The following is a 10,525-nucleotide window of genomic DNA, read 5'->3' on the forward strand; positions in this document are numbered from 1 at the left end:
TCTGTTCCCCACCCCGATAAAACCCTTTCCATCTCTGGAGCTGCCGAGGGCAGAATCAGGCCAGTGAGCACAGGCAGGGAGGGAACAGAGCTCGGGGCAGCATGGCAGGTCCTGGTGACCCCACAGGGCAGGCAGTGAGTTCCCCTCTTTGGAGGTGTTTATTCCGAGCAGTCGACCACGTGGCCAGCATGTCAGAGAGACCAGCCCACTGCTGGAGAGCTGAATGAGCTGAACGAGCTGAACTCAGGGGCCTCTTCCAACCCAGAGGGTCTCTGTTTTCTTCAAAATTAATTTCTACTAACTTATTTTTTTACCAAAGTAATAAAAGAACGGAGTTCAAAAAGAAAAATATGGGGCTTCCCTGGGGGCACAGTGGTTGAGAATCTGCCTGCCAATGCAGGGGACACGGGTTCGAGCCCTGGTCCAGGAAGATCCCACATGCCGCAGAGCAACTGAGCCTGCGTGCCACAACTACTGAGCCCACGTGCCATAACTACTGAAGCTCGCACGTCTAGAGCCCGTGCTCCTCAATAAGAGAAGCCACTGCAATGAGAAGCCCGTGCACCACAACGAAGAGTAGCCCCTGCTCGCCACAGCTACAGAAAGGCCGTGTGCAACAAAGAGGACCCAATGCAGCCAAGAATAAATAAATAAATAATTTTTTTAAAAAAAGAAAAATGTGGCACCCCAATGTTCATTGCAGCACTATCTACAATAGCCAAGACATGGAAGCAACCTAAGGGTCCATCGACAGATGAATGGGTAAAGAAGATGTGGTACATATATACACTGGAATATTACTCAGCCACTAAAAAGAATAAAATAATGCCATTTGCAGCAACATGGATGGACCTAGAGATTATCACACTAAGTGAAGTAAGTCAGAAAAGACAAATATTATATGATATAACTTATATGTGGAATCTAAAAAATAGTACAAATGAACTTATTTTCAAAACAGAAACAGACTCACAGACATAGAAAATAAACTTGTGGTTACCAAAGGGGAAGCTGGGGTGGGGAGGTATAAATTAGGAATTTGGAATCAGCAAGTACAAACTACTATATATAAAATAGGTAAACAACAAGGATTTACTGTATCTCACAGGGAACTGTATTCAATATCTTATAATAACCCATAATGGAAAAGAATTGAAAATATATATATATACATATATATATAAGTATAACCGAATCACTTTGCTGTACACCTGAAACTAACACAATATTGTAAATCAACTATATTTCAATTTTAAAAAAAGAAAAATATGCAAAAAAGACATAATGAAAAAGAACCGCCCCACCTCTCCATCTCCCTCAGCTGGTTCCCCAGAGGCACATCCATCAGGTTTCCAGCTGTTTCCCTGAGTATTTTCCTCCCTCTTTCCTAATAACATGTTTATCCAGCTCTTTCTTGATTTATCAGTTTCAAACCTTAACTATTAACTTCCCATCACGACACCTAAGGACTTAACTTTCTAACCTAACCCTTACCCCCACTGCTGACCTTCCCTGTATCCCCCCCACCAAATACTACAACCCACCCCCCAAAACGGTTTCTTCACAGGTCTGGTAAAATAACCAGAGTTTATCATGATTATGCAAATATTATTCCCTGCTGAATCAAGTATTTCACTAAGATCTAGTGAAAAGGCTACACATTTTTTTTGCATTCTTTTTTTTTTAAGATTTTTTTTATGTGGATCACTTTTAAAGTCTTTATTGAATTTGTTACAACATTGCTTCTGTTTTACGTTTTGGTTTTTTGGCCGCGAGGCGGCGTGTGGGATCTTCCCGGACCAGGGCTCAAACCCATGTCCCCTGCATTGGCAGGCGGACTCTTAACCACTGCGCCACCAGGGAAGTCCGGCCTGCACTTTTAGATCAGGCAGCCAGGGAGGTCTCATTTGAGTAAATAGCTGAGGAGGTGAGGGAGGGATCCAGCCCCCGGCATGGATCAAGGTCAGGGCAGGAGGTAGTGCAGTAGGACACATAACCAGGGGCCTTAGCCCAGGTGGTCAGCAAGGCCTCCTGGACCAAGGGACATCTAAGCTGAGCTGTGGCAGAGGGAAGGGAAAACTCAGACCTCAGAAGACCTGAACCTGGCCCAGCCCTGATCCTATCACCCTCTGTGCTCTGAGGCCAGCCACGACCCCTGGGCCTCAGTTTCCCCATCTGTAGCATGGGGCAGCTGGCCGAACTGCAGCCTGTCTTTCTCTGCTCTGACAGCCGTGCCTAGGTCCCTGGCCTGACTGCATGATGCACAGGGACCCCCAGCTAGCCCAAGTGGGGGACTCATGAAAGGCCCTCGCACCCTCCAGCCCTATTTTGCATCCATATGGGCCTCAGGTGGGTGCTTAAATGGAGTGGCGTCTGGTCGCTTGTGCCGAGGAAAGTGTGCTACAAAGGCAGAGCCCTAGATTCTGAGTACTTGGTGCGCCCATTGCTGCTGGGATGTCTTTGCTTATGGCTGTTAAGGGTTGAATTGTGCCCCCCTGAAAAGGTATGTTGAAGTCCAGACCCCTCAGTACCAGAGAATGTGACCTCATTCTGAGATAGGGTCTTTACAGAGGTATTCAAGTTAAGATGGGGTCATTAGGGTGGGCCCTAATCCAATAAGACCGGTGCTCTGACAAAAAGGAGAAATTTGGACAAGGAATCAAACATGCACAAAGGGAAGATGATGTGAAGAGACAGGGAAAATGCCATGTAAGACAGGATTGAAGGATCAAAGTGATGCGTCCACAAGCCAAGGAAAGCCTGAGGCTGCCTGAGGCTGCCAGAAGCCAGGAAAGAGCCCAGAGCACGAGCAAAACTTGGCTAAGGTGGAAACTTTTGTGGAAATGCCCACAAAGGACCCTATGACTTGGGCTTGGAGCAGGGCTGGTCCTCAGCAGCCTGAGAGAACTTGGGTAGGCAGAGCCCAGCATCCCTTGTGACCAGAGATATCCTGCTTTCTCACCTGAAGAAAGTGGTTATCATGGTTCTCAGGTGGTCAAGAGGCTTGACTACTAGGGAAACAAGTTCATAACATACCCCAGCCCTGGTGGGAAGGGCTATGTACTGAGATAAACAATGGCTGCCACCTGTGAGGGCCTCCCAGGCCCCGGGCACTGAGTCGACTCCTTGTGTCTATCTTTTCCTATAACACTTACTTGCTCGTGGGACCTGAGTCTTAACAATGTCCTGATTTTATAAATGAGACTTTGGAGCTCAGAGAAGGTAAGTCACTTGCCCGAGATCACACAGCCATCCTTAGGACCCAGGTCTTTCTGACCTCAGAGCCTGGGTGTGTGTGTGTGTGTGTGTTTGTGTGTATTAAAATAGATGTAACATAAAATGTGCCATTTTAACCTTTTTTTTTTTTTTTGGTCACAAGGCGCAGCCTGTGGGATCTTATTTCCCCCACCAGGGATCAAATCCACGGCCCCTGCATTGGGAGCACAAAGTCTTAACCAGTGGACTGCCAGGGAAGTCCCCATTTTAACCATTTTTAAGTGTACATCTCAATGACTTTAAGTATACAGGCATCCTCATTTTATTGAATTTTGCTTTATTAAGCTTCTTGGATGTTCCACTTTTTGCCAATTGAAGGTCTTTGGCAACCCTGCATTGTCAGATGATGATTCTCATTATGGTTTTGATTGGCATTTCTCTAATGACGAATGATGTTGAGCATCTTTTCATGTACTTATTGGCTATTTGTGTATCTTCTAAAAATTTTTTTTAGCAATTGAGTGATTTTTATTATAGTCACTTAAACGTTGTTAGTTTGTATAGTTAGGAAGAACAGTATTGTCACAGATCAAGAGTAACTGAAGCAGTAGTAATTGATTGCTGTAATGACTTCATTCTGATTTTGTCAACTACAGCTGACCCTTGAACAACAAAGATTTGAACTGAGCACATCCATTTATATGCAGATTTTTTTCAATAAATACATATTATAGTACTATTGTATATCTTTTTTGGAGAAATGTCTATTCAAGTCCTTTGCCCACTTTTTCATTGGGTTATCTTTTTGTTGTTGAGTCGTAAGCGTTCTTTATATATTCTGGATATTAAACCCTCATCTGATATGATTTACAAATATTTTCTTCTATGGGTTATCTTTTCACTCTCTCGATAGTATCTTTTGATGCACAAAAGTTTTTTTTGTTTTTTTTTTTAACATCTTTATTGGAGTATAATTGCTTTACAATGGTGTGTTAGTTTCTGCTTTATAACAAAGTGAATCAGCTATACATATACGTATATCCCCATATCTCCTCTCTCTTGCGTCTCCCTCCCACCCTCCCTATCCCACCCCTCTAGTGGGTCACAAAGCACTGAGCTGATCTCCCTGTGCTATGTGGCTGCTTCCCACTAGCTATCTATTTTACCTTTGGTAGTGTATATATGTCCATGACACTCTCTCACTTCGTTCCATCTTCCCCTTACCCCTCTCCTTGTCCTCGAGTCCATTCTCTAAGTCTGTGTCTTTATTCCTGTCATGCCCCTAGGTTCATCAGAACCATTTTTTTTAGATTCCATATATATGTGTTTGCATACGGTATTTTTCTCTTTCTGACTTACTTCGCTCTGTATGACAGATTCTAGGTCCACCCACCTCACTACAAATAACTCATTTTCGTTCCTTTCTATGGCTGAGTAATATTCCATTGTATATATGTGCCACATCTTCTTTATCCATTCATCTGTCGATGGACACTTAGGTTGCTTCCATGTCCTGGCTATTGTAAATAGTGCTGCAATGAACATTGTGGTACATGACTCTTTTTGAATTATGGTTTTCTCAGGGTATATGCCCAGTAGTGGGATTGCTGGGTCATATGTAATTCTATTTTTAGTTCTTTAAGGAACCTCCATACTGTTCTCCATAGTGGCTGTATCAATTTACATTCCCACCAACAGTGCAAGAGGGTTCCCTTTTCTCCACACCCTCTCTAGCATTTATTGTTTGTAGATTTTTTGATGATGGCCATTCTGACTGGTGTGAGGTGATACCTCATTGTAGTTTTGATTTGCATTTCTCTAATGATTAGTGATGTTGAGCATCCTTTCATGTGTTTGTTGGCAGTCTGTATATCTTCTTTGGAGAAATGTCTATTTAGTTCTTCTGCCCATTTTTGGATTGGGTTGTTTGTTTTTTTGATATTGAGCTGCATGAGCTGCTTGTATATTTTGGAGATTAATCCTTTGTCAGTTGCTTCGTTTGCAAATATTTTCTCCCATTCTGAGGGTTGTCTTTTCGTCTTGTTTATGGTTTCCTTTGCTGTGCAAAAGCTTTTAAGTTTCATTAGGTCCCATTTGTTTATTTTTGTTTTTATTTCCATTTCTCTAGGAAGTGGGTCAAAAAGGATCTTGCTGTGATGTATGTCATAGAGTGTTCTGCCTATGTTTTCCTCTAAGAGTTTTATAGTGTCTGGCCTTACATTTAGGTCTTTAATCCATTTTGAGTTTATTTTTGTGTATGGTGTTAGGGAGTGTTCTAATTTCATTCTTTTACATGTAGCTGTCCAGTTTTCCCAGCACCTCTTATTGAAGAGGCTGTCTTTTCTCCATTGTATATTCTTGCCTCTTTTATCAAAAATAAGGTGACCATATGTGATGCACAAAAGTTTTTAATTATAATGAAGTCCAATTTATCTATTTTTTGTTTTGTTGCCTGTGCTTTTGGTGTCACTGCCAAATCCAAGAAATCATTGCCAAATCCAAAGTCATGCAGATTTTCTCTTGTGTTTTCTTCTATGACTTTTATAGCTTTTCCTCTTAAATTTAGGTCTTTGATCCATTTTGAGTTAATTTTTGTAGGTAGTGTAAGATAAATGGCCAACTTCAGTCTTTTACATGTGGATATTCAGTTTTCCCAGCACCTTTTATTGGAGAGACTGTTCTTTGCCAACAAAGGGTCTCAGCATCCTTGTTGAAAATCAGTTGACCATAGATGTGACTGTTTATCTCTGGGTTCTCTCTGTTCCCTTGATCTGTATGCCTAGCCTTGTACCAGTACCACCTATTTGCTTACTGTCGCTTTGTAGTAAGTTTTGAAATCGGAAAGTGTGAGTCCTCCAAATTTGTTCTTCTTTTCCAAGATTGTTTCGGCCATTCTGGGTCCCTTAAAATTAAATATGAATTTTAGGGTGGATTTTTCCATTTCTTCAGAGGCACCATTGAAATTTTGGTAGAGATTGCATTGAATCTGTACATTTCTTTGGGTAGTGTTGTCATCTTAACAATATTGTCTTCCAATCCAGTCACACGGCATGTCCTTCCATTTATGTAGATCTCCTTTCATTTCTTTCAGCAATATTTTGCAGTTTTCAGTGTACAAGGCTTACACTTCCTTCACTGAATTTATTCCTAAGTATTTTATTCTTTTTTTATGTGATTATAAATTCATAATTGTTCTCTTCATTTCATTTTCGGATTGATCATTTCAGCATACAGAAATACAACTGATGTCTGAATGATGATTTTATATCCTACAACTTTGCTGAATTCATTTATTAGCTCTAATAGGTTTATTGTAGACTCTTCTAGGATTTTCTAGGTATAAGATCATGTCATCTGCGAATAGAGATAATTTCACTTCTTCTTTTCCAATTGCGATGCCTTTTACTTTTTGTGCTTGCCTGACTGCTCTGGCTAGAATTTCCAGTACAATGTTGAGTAGAAATGGCAAAAGCAGCATCTTTGCCTTGTTTCTGCAGAACCTGAGCCTTAAACCTATGCCAGACTCTCTCTTCTAGTTCAACCTGATTCTTGGTTCAGGCAGGAGATTAAAGTGTGTGCTTCTAATGCTAAAGGAACAGGTGGAAAGGGAAGAAGCCAGTCCATTAACCAGCTGTGTAGGCGTGTGGTATTTATGTCCCACCCAAATGCCCTAATGGAGGGGTGAGAGCCAGCGCTGGTCTCAGCTGTGGAATGAAGTCGGATTTTGGACAAGTGCCCCAAAGCCTTTGCCCTTGAAGGCTGAGTCACTGATGGAGGACAGCTTGGCAGCCTGATGAGCCCAGGGGAGCTATGATGGTGCAGTGGCGCTGTGAGCTCCTGCACTTCCTGGGGCATATCTTGGAGGAAACCCTTGACCATATTAATATAATATATTGAACAACCCACAAGAAAATGAAATTTAAAGGGTGGAATAAAATAAATAGTATTTTTAAAGGATTTGTACATTATTTTCTTTTTGACATACAAAAGCAGTTCAGCTCTCACATTTAAATAGGACTTATAATATTTAATAAGATAGCTATAATAATATACTTTATTTTTTTAAGTCTTGGTTTAATGCTTTCATAGAGCTAGTCCCCAAAATTCAGTTCAATACTTGGCCCTAATGTCCATGACAGCTGGAAAAGACACCCATCAGGACACATACTAGGTCTGAAAGGAAGAAGAGTGCCCTTGCCATGCCCAGCAAATCATGCCACTATTTTTTTTTCAGTTCCATCTACCAATTACACAAAAGTTCTTGGTTGTTAACCTCAGCTTGTTAACTTTCTTTTTTTTAAACTCTGCATTATGCAGAATTGTCAATATATTCAAAAGTAGACACAGTAGTATAGTAAACCTCCATCTAACCTAATACCCAGCCCCATCCATCCTCAACCAAACCTGCCCCATCCACTCCCTGGCTCCCATGTTATTTTGTTTAAAAGCCAAACATTGTGTCATTTCATCCACAAATAATTCTATATGTAGCCCCCAAAAATGTTTTAAAAAAACACACCGCCACCAATATCACACTTAAAATAATAATTCTTTAATATTATCCAATATCCAGTCTGTTCAAATTCCTTGTCATCTCACAAATATTATAATTGTATAAGATGATGATTATTATTAATAAGGATCCAAATAAGGTCACAGTGTGGTTGATTGATGTGGTTGGTGGTTGTTTTACTTTTTTGTGTGTGGTAAAATATACGTAACTGATTGATATGGTTTTAAGTGACTTTTAGTCTATAGGTTTCCCGTTCATATTCCCTCCCTCCCTCTTCCCCTCTGTCCCCTCCTGTATTAGTCGGCTCAGGCTGCCATAACAGAATACCACAGATCAAATGGCTTAAACCACAGAAATGTATTTTCTGACTGTTCTGGATGTTGGAAGTCCAAGATCAAGGACCAACACGGTTGGTTTCAGGTGAGGCCTCTCTTCCTGGCTGTCAGACAGCCCCTTCTCACTATCAGATTAGGGCCCTAACCTATGACTTCATTTAACCTTAATCACCTTTTTTTTTTTTTTTTTAATTTTATTTATTTATTTATTTATGGCTGTGTTGGGTCTTCGTTTCTGTGCGAGGGCTTTCTCCAGTTGTGGCAAGTGGGGGCCACTCTTCATCACGGTGCGCGGGCCTCTCACTGTCGCGGCCTCTCTTGTTGCGGAGCACAGGCTCCAGACGCGCAGGCTCAGTAATTGTGGCTCACGGGCCCAGTTGCTCCGCGGCATGTGGGATCTTCCCAGACCAGGGCTCGAGCCCGTATCCCCTGCATTGGCAGGCAGATTCTTAACAACTGCGCCACCAGGAAAGCCCTTAATCACCTCTTTTAAAAGGCCCCGTATCCAAATATAGTCACATTAGGGGTTAGGGCTTCTACATATGAATTGCTGGGGGACACAATTCAGTTCATAACACCCCCCCCGCCCGCCTTTGCAATTTGTTAGAGAAATGTGGTCATTTGTCCTGGAGAGTTTCCCACACTTTGGATTATGCTGACTTCATCCCCTTGAAACTTTAGAGTGTTCCTTTGTCCTCTACCACTCCTATAACTTGAGAGCTGCATGTAGAGGCGTCGATGAGATTCAGGTTCAGGATCTTAGTTCCCTGACAGGGGCTTGAACCCATGCCCACTGCTGTGGAAGCACAGAGTCTTAACAACTGGACCACCAGGGAAGTCCTGAGATTCAGGTTTGATTTTTCTGCTTGTGAAACTATTTACTAGGAGATGTTGTTTTACTGCGTCAAGAGGCACATGATGTCTGGTTTGTCTTTCTTTTTGTGAGATTAGCAGATGTTGATGTTGAATACCTAGTTTTGACTAATAAAGATTCATCTTCCATGATGTCAACTAGTTGTCCTGACAAACTAAAAAGGTGTCACATTTCTGTGTTATTAATAAATGGATTGGAAATCCCCTTAAATTGTTTGGAAGATTTTTAAACAAATTAGGAAATTCCATCTTCGAGTTCTTTAAGCTTGCAGATAAAAGAGCTTCTATATGTGACCAAATCATATAATAACAGAAACATTCCCAAACATCCATTTTTCACCATGCCCTCTGTATAGCAAAAATTTCTGTCAAACAGCAGTTTTTGTACCATTCTGTGCTAAAATGGCCCATTAAATTTCAGACAGCATATTTGTTTGTCTATATGTTTATTGTGAAGTTTCTTTTGAATAGCACACTCCTGATATCTACATGTCATCATTGAAAAGACCAGTAAACTTGAAACACACAATTTTTTGTAAAAGAAAAATGCAAAACTCATGTTGAAGTTAGAGAGTCCTTGTAGAGTCTTTACCTTGAGATGACCAATGAGCTTTTCTGTGGTGCAAAAATTGCTATGGTCACTCCCCTCCTCTTTGAAAAGTATTGAAAGAGTCTACTATTTCAAGTGTACTTTGTGCCCGCCTGGCTTCATTTCTTTCCCAGGAATGAGACATTGAGTGACTTGCATGTTGCTGCTACCTCAGTAACCACACCCCAGGATCCTTGCTTTACTCTAGTCCAAAGCAGCTGCTCCATCAATAATTATACTTTTCCCGTGAAGCATAGTTTTTATTAAATGAGTCACTTACTGCTGAGGCTATATCTCCTCTAGTTCATCTTTGTTTTGGGGACTCACAAAAATTAAGTACTGCTTTGATCTTTCATTATAGAAGCAGAATCTAGCAAATGCCACCCGCAGAGACACCCTAAAAACATCTGTAACATCCATCTGACTGTATGGTACCCTGCATATTTTGTCCCGATATGTGTTCCCTCAGCCATGCTTTCTGCCATCTTCCTTCCAATAATATTTGCTGGAGAAATACATTTTAGTTCTTTGCCAGATTGTTTTGTATTTTTGTTACAGTTTTTACTGCAGCCATTTTTACCACAGCAGGAAGAACAAATGATTTCCAATGGTTCTGAAGTGTCCGCTTTGGCTATTAAGAAACCTCAACAAAGGCTTCGAAACACTTATTAAGTTTAAAGAAATTTTGGAAATTACTGGATTGAGTATGACACAACTTTAAACATCACTGGAAAAACTTGAGGTCTGTCTGAACGTTTGACTTTTACATGTGAGGTTCTTCATTTAAAGAGATTGCTATCAGGAATTCCCTGGCGGTCCAGTGGTTAGGACTCTGTGCTCTCACTGTCAGGGCCAGGGTTTGATCCCTGGTCGGGGAACTAAGATCCTGCAAACCATGCAGCGTGGCCAAAAAAAATTAAAATAAAGAAACTGGCTATCGATCCACATTTCAAGTAGTCTTCTGGATTAATTCCAACCCTGGAACTGGCAGAAGGGTCT

This window comes from Balaenoptera borealis (genome assembly GCF_965194805.1).
Source record: "Balaenoptera borealis genome assembly, chromosome: 8".
NCBI lineage: Eukaryota > Metazoa > Chordata > Mammalia > Artiodactyla > Balaenopteridae > Balaenoptera > Balaenoptera borealis.